At 41.3% G+C, this 18,134-nt stretch overlaps 1 protein-coding gene and 1 pseudogene across 8 annotated transcripts in view; both read left to right on the top strand.

Annotated features, from left to right (window-relative positions):
- Positions 1-18,134, top strand: part of LOC148022963 (zinc finger C3H1 domain protein) — a 70,346-nt gene that overhangs the window by 17,443 nt on the left and 34,769 nt on the right. The gene's annotated exons all lie outside the window — the stretch shown is intronic.
- LOC148022965 (uncharacterized) lies at positions 5,481-8,248 on the top strand (annotated as a pseudogene).

Below are 18,134 nucleotides of genomic sequence, written 5' to 3'. Positions count from 1 at the left end.
CTGCGACGAGTCATCATTTGCCTTAGATTTCGATTCAGCACCTTCGGCCAAGGCGAAGTCCAAGGTGTGGAAGGGATCCTCTTCTTCGGATCGTGGGAAGGGCTTGGTGGCCCCTTCCTCAGCTGCTTTCTATCCCTCATGACTCTCTAGTGCTAGAGAGGGAGTGTGAGAGGGTGGCGAGATGGGGCAGCCGCGCCTCATCTATATTTCTATATAGAGGCATAGGATCCAGAAAGGGATGTCCCTAACGCATTGACAGAAGTCTGGCAGGTACAAATCTTGGAGCTAGGATTGACATCCAGGTTCATGATGGGTTGGTTCTTTGACAGAGAGTGGGTGGCTTTCGTCAAGAGCTCACATGAGGAGGCACGTTGGCGGTTTTGGTCAAAGGAGGGGATCCATGGTCATTTATGTGTTGTGGCATTGGTGATAGGATGGTCATGTGTGCTACATCAGCGGCATTGGTGATAGGATGGTCATGTGTGCTACATCAGCGGCATTGTTGACAGACATTGAGAGCTACTATGATCTCTATTTTCCGGATCTGGTACAATCGACATCGACATCAGGTTCACTCCAAGGCACCTTGGTGGTGGCCTGATCACCCACTTCTTGGGTATCCATGGTTCTACTCGATGGTTCTATGTTGTATGGTTTATGATTCATTCTCATACGATCTAAGAGTGGGTATTAGTAGATATGCCAGCTTATGTGTGAGTCTGAGTTGCAGAGGCTTGGGCACATTATTTAGGTTATTTAGGCATTTTTTATCGTGTCATTTTGTGGTCATATTGGGCATTTATTGTTGGCCGACCAGCATTAAATGTTGATCGACCTGACATATTTTATGGCATTATTTGTGCCTATTTATTCTGGGCTCTTCCTCCTCAGTTGGTCAGTTCACCACCTGGAGGTCTTGTGGAGAGAGGAGCCGGTGCCGGTGCCGGTGCCGGTGCCGGTGCCCACGCAGCCAATGACTCATTGTTGTATGTGAGAGTCTTGTGTCTGATATATGGATTTCATTTCCCGAGCATACATTTGAGTTCTCATCTGTATTGTGTTCTTTCTTTCCCTTTCCCTTTTGTCTTGTGTTTCAGCAGTTTATTACAGCTTATGTTTTTGCTTCCATTGCTGCATCACTTCAAAAAAAAGTTGTTGCAAAAAATCAAAAAATCAGTCAAAAACTGCTAAAAACAGCAAAAACGGCCTAAAGGTACAGTGGCCCAGCCAAGAAGGAGTCAGGAACACCTAACGCAGGCTGAATGTTGCCATAAACAGGCTGGAAGACTGTCACAACAGCCTGAAAACTGAAAACACAAGCAACAAAGAGGCCATAGACAGTAGGCGATGGTAAATCTGCAAAAAACGCTGGTCAAACAGGTCGCCTGTATATAGCAACACTCACCTGATCAGCAAGGGTGAAAACAGTCTTGAAATCAGCAAGAAAACACAGTATGAGCACAAATCCTGAAATCTAATACCATGCCAGAAGTGGTGCAGCAATGGAAGTGTAAACATAAGCTGTAATAAACTGCTGAAACACAAGACAAAAGAGAAGGAGAAATAAGGAACACTATACATATTAGAACTCAGATGTATGCTCGGGAAATGGAATCCATATATCAGACACAAGACTGTTGCATACAACAGTGAGTCATTGGCTGCGTGAGCACCGGCATCGGCACCGGCTCCTCTCTCCATGGGAACTCGAGGTGGTGAACTGGCCAATTGAGGAGTTTGTTCCTATTTGATTGACCATGGAATCGCCCCAAGAACCACCTCTGCCTCTAGGTGATATCCCCTTGTCTTCAAATGACTAGCCTTGTGTATTTGAACTTTGCTATGCATTTTGTTGCTACTATCCATAGGCATTCTGAGTGTCACCACAACCTCGAAAAGCTCCACGAGCTTTGCCACCTCTAGCTCTTTGCCTAGACTAAAATATGGTATCTCTTCTCTGAGAGGTTCTCGAACTTGTATTCAAGCCAAGCTTGACTTCCTCATGTAGCAGCAATGCAAGTAATTCATCCCAATCAAGGGTTACTTTCTCTCACAAAAGTCGATGTGTCAAAGGCTTTGTACTCCTTATCCAAGCCGTTTAATGTGATTGCAGTCATGTCATCCTTTTCAACTTTTGAACCAATAGTAGCAAGCTGATCTACAATGGTTTCCAGAATAAATAGGCAAAAATAAGGCCATAAAATATGTCAGGTTGGGCAGCAATAAATGCCAAATATGACCATAAAATGACACAATAAAAAATGCCTAAATAACTTGATTAATGTGCCCAAGCCTTTGTAGCTCGGACTCACACATGAGCTGTCATATTTGCTAACACTATGCGACCAAGATGTGGTATTTAATGAATCAAAGCTGTTGAAAAATGCCACATCTAGTGATTTAGACAAAAAGAAAATGAAATTTCAGCATGATCAGCCAGTGAACTATCATCAGTTCATTGAAAATTCAGCTCCATTTGATGCTGGTTTTGATAATCAGCGTAGATGAAATGGGCAGCAAAGCGATGCTGAAAATTAGCTTGGGCAACAAAATCAGCATGCTGAAAATGAATTACGGTAGCCTGAAAATGTATTACAGCAATCTGAAAATGCAGTTCAACAGCCAAATAATGAGGTCATTGACATTCCTTTGGATGTGGATCCATTGCCTGATAACACAAATCATTGGGTGAGAAGGTCTACATGTGTTAGGAGACTTATACAGAGGTTTGATCCCTCTTTGGACTACATTTTACTTAGAGATGAGGGTGAGCCTCTCACATATAAAGAGGCATTATCATGTGAGTTAAAGAAAAGTGGGAGTTAGCTATGCTAGAAGATGAAATCTTTGTATTAGAATGATACTTGGGATTTGGTTCCATTGCCCAAAGATAGGAAAGTTATTTGTAACATATGATCTATAAAATCAAGTGTGTGGATGGCAAACCCATATAGAAAGCCAAGCTTGTGGCTAAGGGATATACACAGAAAGAGGGGATTGACTTTCAGGAAGTCTTTTCACTTGTCAAAATGACCACTCTTCGGGCATTGTTTGCTATTGTAGCATCTATGGATCTTGAGCTTGATCAGATGGATGTTAGAACTATATTCTTGCATGGTGATTTAGAAGAAAAGTTGAACATGAAACAACCAAAGGGCTTTGTTATACCAGGAAAGGAGCATTTGGTGTGTAGGTTTGGGGGAATCTTGTATGGCTTAAAAACAGACTCCTATACAATGGTATAAGAAATTTGATGCCTTGATGTTTTTACATGGCTTTAAAAGAAGCAATGCAGATCACTACTTATACATAAAGAAGCCTGATGATGGAAGCTTATAATCCTTGTGCTTTATATGGATAGTATGCTTATTGTTGGTAAGCACAAAAGCTAGGTTAATGCACTAAAAATATAGTTGAATTCAATCTTTTCCATGAAGGACTTGAGTAAAGTTGAACACTTTTTGGGCATGCTTGTGATGAGAGATAGAGAGCAATAGCTCGTATTTCTCTCATAATAAAAATATACCAGCAAAGTACTTGATCATTTTTCTATGGCAGATGCTAAGCCACTTGGTGTTTCTTTACCACCATACCTGAAGCTTAGCAAAGCAGATTGCCGAACAGATGATAAGGCAGCCAACTCTATGAAGGGTGTTTCTTATGCTTCAGCTTGGTGGTCACTTGTGTATGCTATGATTGCCACTAGACTTGACATTGCTTATGCAGTGGGAGTTGTGAGTAAGTTTATGTCAAATCTTGGCAAAGCACATTGGGAGGTAGTGAAATGCATCTCTCTGTATCTTAAACTCACATAAAGAAAATGTATTTGCTATGAAAAGGGTACGTTAGATCTGCAGGGATGTTGTGATGCAGACATGGCAGGTGACTTGGATACTTGCAAGTCTACTAGCGGGTACATATTTACCTTGATTGGTGGGGCCATTTCTTGGTGCTCTAGATTATAAAAGATAGTAGCACTTTCTACCATTGAGGTTGAATATATTTGAGTCATTAAAGCTTTAAAAGAAGTTGTTTGGCTTAGTCGTTTGGTCAAGGATTTTGGGCTGCCCACCAAAACACATGTACTTGGATTTGATAGCCAGAGTGTTGCATGCCTGGCCAAGAATGCTATGTTTCATGCATGTATCAAACATATTGATGTGCGATATTACTTTATCAGACATGTTGTAGATGATAGTGATCTAGTCAGATGATTGAGATCAGGATAGAAGATAACTATGCAGATGTTCTCACTAAGAGCCTTGCAAAGGCTCAACATGAACATTGCATTCGACTAGTGGGAGTTGGCTAAAGGTTGGCTAAGGATCTTTATGTGGGAGATTGTTGGGTGTAAAGGCCCTTTGTTACTCTCATGTATAAATTTACTTGTACATGTGACTGCACCCTTACGAGTGTGAGTGCACCGTACCCTAAGTATAAATACATTCTTTTATTCTTTGTGTGCACCACATTGCTACAGATCCAACTCAAGTCTTCACTCTCTACTGTTAAACACACTCCATTCTCATTGCGCACACCATCTGGGCACTCTCACTCTCCTTCAACAAGACTTTAGAGGTAGGGAATTGTGGAGGTAATTAGGAAACTTGCATGCCTATTTATTCAGGGTGCTATCCCTTTTGATGTGGCCACTACACGTCAATGAAAGAAGCTAATCAAGGCAGTGGGCGGCATAGGATATAAGTGGAAATGCCCATTCGCAGATGCATTATGCACACGGGAGCTTTGAAAGGAAAAAGCATCCATAGAGGCTCAATTGGAGCCTTTGAAGGAGACATGGGGGAAATATGGATGCATTATATTATGTGATTGATGGTTGAATATGCGTCAAAGGAATGTTTACAATGTTTTGGTGTCTTCATGCAAAGGTACCACTTTCATTATGGCCATTGATGCCTCTATCTCAGGTCTTACCATCATCATAAGAGCTTTCATTTGGAGGCACATGTGACAAATTATCATGGATATAGGAGGCCAAAAATGTGGTGCAGGTAGTGACAAATGATGGAAGCAATTGTGCCTATGGAACGTATACTTGAGGAGGAGTTTTGTAAGATAGTATGGATTCCATGTGCATTCCATTGCCTTGACTTGCTTATCGAAGATGTTGGGCAAATATCTTGGATGGATATCATTTTTAGAACGGTAACAAGGATAGTATGATTTATGAAAAAGAGGCCATTCATCACAAGCATGTATCAAGCGAATAGTACACTTGAGCTATTGAAGCCCTCTGCCACTAGATTTACTTATATGTTTATTGTATTGGAGAGGTTGATATAGGTCAGTTCAAATTTGACACAGACCATTGCATGCCAGGAGTTGTCACTAGGTGGTGATACTTCTTACAATTGCTTTTCTTATTTACTTATATAAATATTTTATTTTTCTTTTCTTTTGTTGCTGTTGCTTTTTACCCCCAGAGTTCTCTTGGAATAAGCAAGATCTTTGCAAGGCAACCATTGGGACATTGGGACAAATTGGACTAATGGTTTGTCTGAGCCTTAGGACCAGTTCTATATTGAATGGGCATTGAAGAACAGAATGCCAGCGGTTTGGGACTGTATGCTTAGCCATTGGAGATGGTGCACGACAATGAGCCTGGCCAAGATAGAAGATGCACATGTGAGAATGCTCACGGAATAAAAGTCACTGTAACTGAGCCACATTACACTTTTGATGTGGTCGCAATGATAAAAGTTGCACAGAACAACTTGAGGAATGCGAGGGTTACCATCCCTAAAATTTAGGGAGTTAATATTTTTGGACCCCGGAATCTGTTTGCGTCATTGTCTTCACTTTTACACGAGGATTAATTCTCTGGTCTGTGCTGAGGTCAAATTTTGAACCGATCATGGAGAATTTTAGACCGGAAGGTTTAAACAAGAAAATTGCTACATGTATGCCATGTGGCACAAATTTCCAAAAGAGAGAGAGAGCATTAAAAAAAAAGATAGTTGGCATAAGGGGCAGATGGGAGAATGAAGTTTGGAGGAGCTGAGGGCAGATTGCTGCAAGAAAACCAGCCATGGAGAGTACTTCTACGTCTTTGACTCAAGCACGGAGGTAGAGCTTGCTCCCTCTGATGACCTCTCTCTCTATTCTCAGAAGAAATGCTTTGCATGAGGGATTGATTTCATCGAAGAACAGTGAACTCTGCACATGCTGAATTGTAAGGATAGTGAACTCTGCTCATGCTGAATAAGGACAATAAACTCTGTTCATGCTGAATCAGAACAGTGAACTCTGCACATGCTGAATCGTAAGGACAATGAACTCTGCTCATGTTGAATAAGAACAGTGAACTCTGCTCATGCTGGACAGTGAGGGATGTTGATCTAGTCATGCTGTACTGTTCCTATGCAGCTGGGATTTACTTAGAAGAGATGAAAACCAACTGTTCATAGGTTATGTATTTTGGAACATTACCATTTTTGTAATTTTCTATCTTTTAATTGATAAAGAAATACCGAGAGGGGTACCGGTCTTCGGGGCCAATCTGGTGTTGAGCCAGGGAGAGAGGTCTCTGTTTATGTGTGTGTATGTAAAGTGTAGGTGTTAATTGAAGGAACTATTGCTTTATGTGAGTCATAGACCGGTTTCATGGTTCCATCCCCGGGATTTGAATTCTTTTCTGTAAGAATTTAAGCTCGGATAGTTTTGGGTGAAAAGGCCATATTTACAGGTTTTATAGAGATTACAGGACTAGAGAGATTGCAGACATGGATAAAGGCAAAGGAAAACTCCCCCATGAAGAAGAGAGTTCTTCTTTTGCTCATAGACATCGAAGAGAGAGTATTGGTGCATAGGTGTTAGCACCTTCTAGAACCGAGATTGAACCACATGATAAGGAGCAAGAACAGGAGGACTTGTTTATGGCACAACTCCTCAGTATGGGTCGCTCTTTCCAACAGCTGATAAAGAATCCTTGGATGCAAAAATTTTTGAAGTCACATAATGAGAATTCTTCAGTTGAGTCATCACATCATACCATGGAGTGCTAAAAAAGGCAAACCTCTAATGTGCGTGAGCATGTGAAAAAGACACAAAACATGGAGACATGTCCAGTGCAACAAGAAGCACAAGCATGGGATCAGGGAATGAATGGTCAAGGTAGTTATGCACAAGTGGCACAACAGACTATTCCTCAGTTTGCTACTTATCCTAGTTACTTTGGTGGTGGGTCAGTTTTTCAAGAAATGGCTGCATTACCCACGGGTTATCAGGGATACTTGCCTAGAGGGCCACCAAGAATGATGCTTATGGAGGCAGTGAACCCACTTTATGCTAATATTGGTCTACAACCCGGTTATCAGACTCTGCAAAGTCCTTATTTGATGCCTGGAGTACAAAATGCAGCCGTTGGTTTTTCTCAGCCTAGTGGGCATATGGCAGCTAAGACAAGTGAAACGAATGCTGATAATGCACCTATGGGACTCCCCTTTTTATAGCCACCTGTCTATGACAAGCTGATACCAAAAGTGCAAAGCCTAAAGACTATAAAGAGGGTGGTTAGGCAATAAAGTTTGAAACCTTCAGTGGTATGCAAGATAAGCTGAAAGCTTTGACATTTATACAGCAGTTTGATGCAGCTTACACAGGAGGGAATTTTACTGAGACTTCTAAGTTGCAGAAGGCTGCAACTTTTTTGAAAGGTAATGCTTTGCAGTGGTGGAACATATTGTTGATGCAAGGATATGCACCAACCACTTGGGTTCATTTCAAACAATTGTTTGCAGCCTCATGGTTAACTAACACGTTTGAAGTAGATGTCATGATTGCTTGGCATAAATTGGACGTGGCAAATTGTACGGATTTAGAAGAGTACAATAAGAAATTTTGGGAAGCACTTTTATTTGTGAGTTCTTATAGGACAGTGCCCTTGTCAGAACAAATTGAAAAGTACTGTTGCGGTTTGCCCGAAGCCATTAGGGATTATTGTACCAAGACTAGGGTTACAAATATGGTACAGTTAATTGAAAATGTTGGTGTGGCAAATTCATTGTTGAAAGGAAAACTGACAGCTTTAAAGGCACTGAAAAGAAGGATTCTTAGTTTAAGCAGGATCCTGGCAAGAAGAAGAAGCAATTTTCGGAAAGGACCAGTTTTACAAAGAAGTCTTTTTGGAAGAAAAGATTTCAGCAGCAACCTCAGACTTCTTTTAAACAGGTTAAAGAACAAAAGAGGCCACTTTTTGGCAAATCATTTGAAGAAAGAAAGGCTTTAATGATGGCTGGAAAATCCCTTATTTGTGAATAGAAAGGCCATATTGCTTCTAAGTGCCCACAACAATTTTCTATAGATGCGGAGGATAAAGATGCGCCAAGTAAAAAGAAGCCCAGCATTGGCTTAGTGCTTGATATGGTGGGAGATCAATCAGTTAATGATGCTACATAATTGTGCAGAGCTTGGGGAAAGATCAGAGATTCCACAATGCTTATTTTCTTTGATTCTGGAGCGCGTGCAAACTTTATCTCACCAGCATTGGTAGCTAAATTGGGTATACGTCCCGAGGAAATGGGACCAGTTGGACAGGCTGATTTGGCATGCCCAGGACATACTGAACCTGATACCCTCATTCTTGGCAAACTTTGTATGCATATTCAGAGCTATGTGGACACAAAGGAGTTCCATATTATGCCTCTAGAGGACTGTGATGTTCTGTTGGGTATCCCATGGTGCCATAGGAAGCATGCTATCTTGGATGCTTACAATAGAACGATTACTCTTGTACATAGGAGCAAGACTCATGTGCTAGATGTGAAGCTTAAAGGAGAGTCTATCCCAGTTGTTTCTACTTCTGCAATTACTTGTGTAATGAAAAATCATATTTCTGCGTACTTGGTTTTTGCAAAGCAAGTTAATGAAGTTGACAGTAATGTGTGTGTACTAGATGAAAGTAGAAGGGCTTTCTTGGATAAATTCAGTGATTGTTTCTCAGATTCGTTACCAGGAGAGTTACCCCCTGAGAAGCTTGAAGATCATACCATAGATCTTATTCCAGGGACTAGTCTGCCCAATAGGCCACCGTCCAGGGTCAGTGCAGCGCAACAGAAAGAGATTTTGACACATGTTAATGAGCTTTTAGAGAAAGGACTAATTCAGCCCAGTAGTTCTCCGTTTTGTTCACCTGTGTTGCTAGTTCAGAAAAAGGACGGCTCTTGGCGAATGTGTATTGACTACAGAGCCTTGAATAAGAACACGATCAAGAATAGGTTTCTGATTCCGAGGATAGATGACATTCTTGATCGATTACAGGGAGCAGGAATGTTTAGCCAACATTTAGATGTTTGAAGGGGAAAATGACTACAGATCCAGTACTTATTTTACCAGATCGGTCTAAGCCATTTGTAGTGCAGTGTGATGCATGTGGAAACAACATTGGTGCTGTATTAATGCAGAATGGCCGAGTTGTGGGATACAAGAGTAGAGTACTTTCTGTTGTTGAAAGGATTTACCAAATTTATGAAAAAGAATTATTGGCTATGATCCATGCACTCTCTAATTAGAAGCGCACTATTTGCTTGGTGCTGATTTTGTAGTGCAAATGGATCATCAAACACTTAGATACTTTCTCACATAGGCTAAATTGTCAGAGAAACACATGTGTTGGGAAAATTTCTTATCTATGTTTCATTTTCAGATAGTGGATGTGAAAGGCAAGAAGAATGTAGTTGCAAATGCTTTATCTCGCAAACCACATGTGTCAACTGTTTCAATTCCTTATCACTATGAATTGGATGATATGAAAGAGCAGTATGTTGATGATGAAGATTTCTCTGAAATCTATGAACAGTTGATCAATGGCCAACATCATGACCATTATGTGTTCAAAGAAGGCTTTATCATGATGCATGGAAGACTATGCGTTAAAAAACAGCTAAGGCCAAAAGTTTTATTAGAAAGTCATGCTCCACCGTATGCAGAACATCGTGGTATTGATGCTACAGTCAAAGCAGTAGAGACTTTCTTCTATTGGCCAGCCTTGAGATTTAATATTGATGCATATGTCAGATCTTGCCTTGTATGTCAAAAGGTCAAATTTGATAGACAGAAGGCACCAGGGTTATTGCAACCACTGCCTATTCCAGAAAGGCCATGGGAAATTATTGCCATGGATTTCATTTTTGATCTTCCAAGAACTTCTTCAGGGAATGATGGAATCTGGACTATCATTTGCAGATTCAGCAAACATGCACATTTCATTCCTGTAAGGAAAAAGGTTAAGTCAGAACACATGGTAAAGATATTTATGCAAAATATCTTCAAGTACCATGGAATGCCACGGTCAATTGTTAATGATAGGGACCCAAGAATGACTAGCTTGTTTTGGAAAGCATCGTTTGAAAACATGGGCACTATGTTGGAATTTTCATATTCTTTCCATCCACAAATTGATGGACAGACTGAAGAAGTAAATTTGACTGTTTTAGATTTACTGAAGTGTTATGTTTTAGATCATAAGACTTCTTGGGAACACTACTTGCCTTTGGTTGAGTATGCATACAATAATACAGTGCACTCATCTACTGGCAAAGCACCTTTTGAGATTGTGGAAGGTGGAAAGCAATTGCCTCCCATTTTGCAGACAAAAGATAACATCTTTGAAGCAGATAGTTATGTAAAAGATTGGGAAGAAGCATATAAAAAGGTCAAGTATACCCTAGAAAAGTCACAAGCTAAACAAAAAAGAGTTGCTGATAGTCATGGTCGGGAGCTCTTGTTCAAAAAGGATGATTGGGTCTTATTGTGTTTTGAAAAGGCACGTTTGAGAAAACAGAAGGGCAAGGAACGTTTGTTTCCAAAGTTAAGTATGCGTTATTATGGCTCTTTTTAAGTCTCAGAGAAGACAAAAGATAACATCTTTGAAGCAGATAGTTATGTAAAAGATTGGGAAGAAGCATATAAAAAGATCAAGTATACCCTAGAAAAGTCACAAGCTAAACAAAAAAGAGTTGCTGATAGTCATGGTCGGGAGCTCTTGTTCAAAAAGGATGATTGGGTCTTATTGTGTTTTGAAAAGGCACGTTTGAGAAAACAGAAGGGCAAGGAACGTTTGTTTCCAAAGTTAAGTATGCGTTATTATGGCTCTTTTTAAGTCTCAGAGAAGATCAATGACGTAGCATATAGGGTGAAATTGCTAGAGAATTGGAAAATTCATAATGCATTCCATGTGAGCCTATTGAGGCATTTTATTGGTGAACTGCCAAAAGATTTGGTTCAAGAGGAACAACTTGAAGTAGAGGAATTAGATAAGATTCTAGTTCCTAAGTAGATCCTAGCACATAAGGATAGGAAAGTGAAAGGTAGAGTTATAAGAAGATTTTTGGTGAAGTTCAAGAACTATTCACCAATGGATGCCAAATGGATGGAAAAGGTTGAATTAGCAGATTCGCCTCAGCTATTGCAACTTACCGAGAAGCTTTCTTACTGGAATCCACAGTGACTTAGAATGCTTTTTGAAGCAATGTACATTCTTTATTGTACAGTTGAATATTGTATCTCATTGAATTATGCATAATGTATGGCTTACATTTAGCATTAACATGTGTATCATTGAATGAAACCTCCGTGCTTTGAAGTTGTATTTGTTACACTTCAGTTGAATGAATATGCATGTTGTGACACTAATAGTTCGCGCATACGTGCTGTCACCTTGTGTTGCATTTGGAAACATGTATATTAGAAAGGCTCCTAATAATCATAGTTGGATACAGGATGTAATCCTCCATCTATGTGAGACTTGAAACTTGAACTTGCGATGACACAAATGGTAGTGGGAAAACTCCTACCATTGCCCCGTGTTATCTGTTAGCAAGTGATACATGCGATGGTACTAATAACATGGAGAATCTTGTTATCGCCCTGTGTCATCCATTAGCATGTGTGGCATGCAATCGAGGTTGCTTGCTTCTTTCAAGAGGGGGGTATGTCACCATGTGGTGATACTTTTTACAGTTGCTTTTCTTATTTACTTATATAAATATTTTATTTTTCTTTTCTTTTGTTGTTGCTTTTTATCCCCAGATTTCTCTTGAATTAAGCGGGATCTTTGCATGGCCAGAAGAGGTAGCCATTGGGACAAATTGGACTAATGGTTTGTTTGAGCCTTAGGATCAGTTTCATATTGAATGGGCACTGAAGAATAGAATGCTGGTGGTTTGGGACTGTGTGCTTAGCCACTGGAGATGATGCAAGACAATGAGCCTGGCCAAGATAGAAGATGCACATGTGAGAATGCTCACGGAATAAAAGTCACTGTAACTGAGCCACATTACACTTTTGATGTGGTCGCAATGATAAAAGTTGCCCATAACAATTTGAGGAATGCAGGGGTCACCATCTCTAAAATTTAGGGAGTTACTATTTATGGACCCCAAAATCTGTTTGCGTCATTGTCTTCGTTTTTACACGAGGATTAATTCTTTGGTCTGTGCCGAGGTCAAATTTTGCACCGATCATGGAGAATTTTAGACCGGAAGGTTTAAACGGGAAAATTGTTACATGTATGCCATGTGGCACAAATTTCCGAGCGCGCGAGAGAGAGAGAGAGAGAGAGAGAGAGAGAGAGAGAGAGAGAGAGAGAGAGTACTAAAAAAAAAACGTAATAGGCACAAGGGGCAGATGGAAGAATGAAGTTTGGAGGAGCTGAGGGCAGATTGCTGCAAGAAAACCAGCCATGGAGAGTACTTCTATGTCTTTGACTCAAGCATGGAGGTAGAGCTTGCTCCCTCTGATGACCTCTCTCTCTATTCTTAGAAGAAATGTATGCATGAGGCATTGATTCCATCGAAGAATAGTGTACTCTGCACATGCTGAATCGTAAGGACAATGAGCTCTGCTCATGCTGAATAAGAACAGTGAACTCTGTTCATGCTGAATCAGAACAGTGAACTTTGCACATCCTGAACTGTAAGGACAATGAACTCTGCTCATGTTGAATAAGACAGTGAACTTTGCTCATGCTGGACAGTGAGGGATGTTGATCTGGTCATGCCGTACTGTTCCTATGCAGCTGGGATGTACTTAGAAGAGATGAAAACCAGCTGTTCACAGGTTATGTATTTTGGAACATTACCATTTTTGTAATTTTCTATCTTTTAATTGATAAAGAAATACCAAGAGGGGCGCCGTTTTTCGAGGCCAATTTGGTGTTGAGTGAGGGAGAGAGGTCTCTGTTTGTGTGTGTGTATGTAAAGTGCAGGTGTTAATTGAAGGAACTACAGGTTTATGTGAGTCATAGACCGGTTTCAGGCGTAGTGTCCGAAGTGGTGCAACAATGGAAGCATAAATGTTAGTTGTAATAAATTGCTGAAACACAAGACAAAAGAGAAAGGGAAAGAAAGAACACAATACAGATGAGAACTCAGATGTATGCTCGAGAAATGGAATCCATATACCAAGACATGAGACAATACATAAGCAATGTGAGTCATTGGTTGTGGAGGCATTGACACATGCTTCCTCTCTCTAAGAACTGTTAAGCGATGAATGAATGTGGAGGGGCAGCTTGACAATATATAGGCCAAGTAAATGCCAAAATATGACTGGTCAACTAGTATTAAATGTTGGCCGAGTGCCTGTAAACAATGTCAAAACACAATAAATGTTGGCAAATAAAATGCCTAAAATATCTCTGTGCCCAGCTTGCCATATCATATGTACAGACTGATCCATGAACTGACTAGTTTGCTAATATCCTCTCTCAGATCATGGGTGATTTGATACAATACAATATACAATGATAATGTCGCATCATAGTACATACAGCAATGTCCATCATAGTAGAACCATGGATACCCAAGTAGTGGGTCGCAAGCCATCACCAAGGTGCCTTGAAGAGAACCTGATGTCGATGTCGATTGTACTGGCTCTTGAAGATAGAGAAGATCATAGCAGCTGTCAATGTTTGTCAACAATGCCTTTGATGTAGTATACGTGACCCATCCTGTCACCAATGCCGTAGTGCATAAATGACCATGAATTTCTCTTCTTTGGCTAGACCGCCAAAGTGTCCCCTCATGTGAGCTCTAGACAAAAGCCACTTGCTCTCTGTCAAGTAACTAGCCCATCATGAACTTGAATGTCAATCCTAGCTGAAGGATTTATACCCGCTAGACTGCGGTCGGATGTGTTAGGAATGTACCTCTCTGGATCTTGTGCATTTGTATAGAAATATAGATGAGGCACTACTGCCCCAGCTCACCACCCTCTCACACTCCCTCCCTGGCACTGGAGAGTTGTGAGGGATGACCTTATCAACACTACTAGAAACCAGCTGAGGAAGGGGCCACCAAGCTCTTCCCATGACTCGAAGAAGAGGATCCCTTCAACGCCTTGGACTTCGCCTTGGTTGGAGGAGTTTAGTTGGAATCTGAGGCAGATGATGACTCGTTGGAGGAGTCCGCATCCCGCTTCGTCTTTTGCTCCTTTTTCTTCCTTGAAGCTGTTAACTCTTTGCAATCCTTCCTTAAATGACCCTTCTTACTGTTGGAGCTCAGCTGAGAGTGACAGAAGTTCGAGGAGTGAGGGTGAGAGTGTGACGGCTGGAGAGAGAGAGAGAGAGAGAGAGAGAGAGAGAGAGAGAGAGTAGAGTGAAAGTACGATGCGATATGAGTGTACCAACAATGTGTTGGTACACAAAGAATAGAATGTTCTTATACTTAGGGCACATAAGGGTGCATTCACATGTACACTGTGCGTGTACTATACACGGAGGTTAAACTGGGCCTTTATCCCAACAACCTTTCACTTAAAGGTCCGATGTGAACCTCTAACCAACTCCCACTAGTCGTATGCAATGCTCGTGCTAAGCTTTGCTCAGACTTTTTGTGAGAACATCTGTAGGGTTGTCGTGTTTTGATCTTGGTCAATGTGATTTAACCATCTTTCAGAATTTGTCTGATGAAGTGATATCACACATCTATATGCTTTGTGCGTGAATGATACATGGCATTCTTAGCTAGATACACAACACTCTGGCTATCACATCCCAATATCACATCCCAAAACTGCAGAACCCATAGATATACCAAAATCCTCCGCAAGTCTGCTCAACCATATAGCTTCCTTAGAAGCTTCAATAGCTGAGATGTATTACCCAGTGCAACAATGTTCTGCAACTTGGAACACCAAGAAACAACCCCACCAGCAACTGTAAAGACATACCCACTAGTGGACCTACGATTGTCCAAGTCACATGCCATATCTGCATCACAATAACCTTGCAAACTAAGTGGACCCTGCCCATAGCAAAAACGCTTTCTTTGTGTACCCTTGAGGTATCAAAGAATACACTTGACAGCCTCCCAATGCGTTTTGCTAGGATTTGGCATAAACTTGCTAACAACTCCCATTGCATGAGCAATATGTGGATGAGTAGCAACCATAGCATACATGAGAGAGCCACAAGCTGATGCATAAGGGTACCCCAAAAGGCTTAGCTTCAGCCATGTTAAATCTGTCTAGTACCTTTCCAATGTACTTTTCTTTAGATAAAAACATCAATTTCTGCATTCTATCTCTATGAATCCTCATACCCAAAATATGCTCTGCATTTCCCAAATCTTTCATGGAGAAGGCTGATTTCATGAAAGATTTGGGAAATGCAGAGCATATTTTTGAGAGCATCCAAGCTAGTCTTTCTTTTCCCAGCTAGCAACATATCATCCACATACAAAACAAGTATGATGGGGCTGCCATCTGTATCCTTTTTCATGTACAAGCAATGATCTACATGGCTGCGTGCAAACTTATGAGATAGCATAAAAGTGCCAAACTTTTTGTACCACTACCGTGGTACTTTTTCAGTTCATATAGGCTACGTTTTGGTTTACACACCATCTACTCTTTTCTAGGAACTACAAAGCCCTGGGGCTGTTTCATGTAGATTTCCTCATCAATGTCACCATGCAAGAAAGTTGTTTTTACATACATTTGATACAGCTCTAAGTCCAATACAATAGTGAGAACAAAAAGCACACGTAGAGTGGTCATCTTCACAACAGGTGAGAAGACCTCTTGGCAGTCAATCCCTTTCTTCTATGCATACCCTTTGGCAACCGGTCTTTCCTTGTACTTGGGTTTCCCATCAATTGTCTTTACTTTGTACACCCATTTGTTTGGAAGTGGCTTCCTTCCCTTGGGCAATGACACAAGATCCCAAGTCTCATTTGCATATAAATATTTAATCTCTTCTTGCATAGCTAGCTCCCACTTATTGTTGAACTCACATGACTTGGCCTCTTTGTATGTAAGAGGCTCACCCTCATCTATAAGCATCACAAAATGCAAGGAGGGGTCAAACCTATGTGGTTGCCTTCTTACGCTTGTAGACGTGCGTACCCAATGATCAACATTTTCGGGAAGTTGGTCTACGTTTGGAGGTATATTATTTTCAGCATTTATTGGCTATTGCAAGCCATTTTAAGCATGCTATTCATGCTGTACTGCACCTTCATTTTCATTACCAGCACCTGCATTTTCATAATCAGCAAGTCTATCTTGCTGTCCATGACCTCCTTGTGCTCTTATTTGCTGTCCATCATCATCTGGCTTAAAAATAACTGGCTGATCATCAGTTTCAGCTTGTGGTACGGCACCATGAGGCTCATTTTCTGAAGTAATAGGTGGCTGCGAACTCTAAAATTTCACCTTTTTCATATCTTCATTAGAGGCTAAAGTACCCTTCAGCAATTTTGCCTCATTAAACACAACATTACGGCTGCGAATAATTTTCTTAGACTCAGGTAACCACACTCTGTAGCCAAACCAAATTCACCCTCATCACCATAGCCCATGAAAATGCCTTTGGTGGATTTTGGGTCAAGTTTGTTCCTGAGCTCATCCCTAACGACACAAAAGCATCGCAGCCAAATATGCGTAAATGGTCATGTGAGGCTGATTTGCTAGACCAAGCCTCCTTAGGGATGCTATAAGGCTCGCCTTGTTGCCAAAGGTTTTGCTCAGCGCCCAGGTATTGACTTCGATAATACTTTTGCCCCCACTGCACATATAGCGACTATTTGAGCTGTTCTTGCCTTGGCTGGCTATAGGAGATGGCCCGTCTATCAGTTGATTGTGAAGTTGGCCTTTCTCAATGGTGACTTGTATGAGGAGATCTATGTTGAGCAGCCTCTTGGCTTTGGATCCTCGGATGGGAAAGCTTACAGGTTGAAGAAAGCCTTGTATGGCTTCAAGCAAGCACCGTGTGCATTCAGTCAAAGTTGGGATATCGGCACTCCAAGGCGGATCCGTAGCTTTATGTGCACACTTCCGCGGGTGGTCGTGTGTTGTTTGTGTTGTATGTTGATGATTTGATTATGCCAAGGGATCATGCACAGAAGATCCAAGAGACCAAGACAACTTTACATTAGACATTTGAGATGACGGATTTGGGGCTTCTTCATTTCTTCTTGGGTCACGAGATTTATCAGTCTCAGAGGGGGATTTTTATCTCTCAGTAGAGATATATTCAAGAGCTCTTGGTGACTTTTGAGATGGAGATATGCCGGACCATTTCTACTTCTATGGATCCGAACTGGAAGGCCACTTCCCACTCAGATTCTTCCTTTACGGATGCTTCGCGCTAACGTCAGTTGATTGGATCCTTGCTTTAGCTGCTCAATACTCGTATTGATCTTTGTTTTGCTGTGGGTCTTTTGGCGGGGTTCATGAGTGAACCCAAACAGGTGCATTGGCAGGTTGCCCTGAGGATTCTTCGGTATTTGAGGGGGACCTCAAAATAGGGCTTTCTTATCCCGCAGATACACATGCTTCCGATCTTGTTCCAGCAGGTTGGAGAGACTCGGATTGGGCTGGCAATGTGGACCACCGGAGGTTTACTATAGGCTATTGTTTTACCTTGGGTACAAGTGTTATCTCTTGGAGTAGCAAGAAGCAGCCCACGGTAGTCCTTTCTTCTACCAAGGCGGAGTATCAGGCCGCGTCTTCCACCACATATGAGGTTGTGTGGCTTCGGAGATTGTTGGAGGAGCTTGGATGCCCCTAGACTCATCCTACTCTTCTGCGGTGCGACAATGAGAGTTGCATTGTCTTGGTACGAAATCCTGTATGCCCGGACGAAGCACATTGAGATCCAGTATCACTTCATT

The sequence above is a fragment of the Lygodium microphyllum genome, chromosome 16 (genome assembly GCF_053477565.2).
Source record: "Lygodium microphyllum isolate KBCC chromosome 16, Lygodium_microphyllum_v1.1.10, whole genome shotgun sequence".
NCBI classification, from domain to species: domain Eukaryota; kingdom Viridiplantae; phylum Streptophyta; class Polypodiopsida; order Schizaeales; family Lygodiaceae; genus Lygodium; species Lygodium microphyllum.
This window is presented reverse-complemented; position numbering and strand designations above follow the sequence as displayed.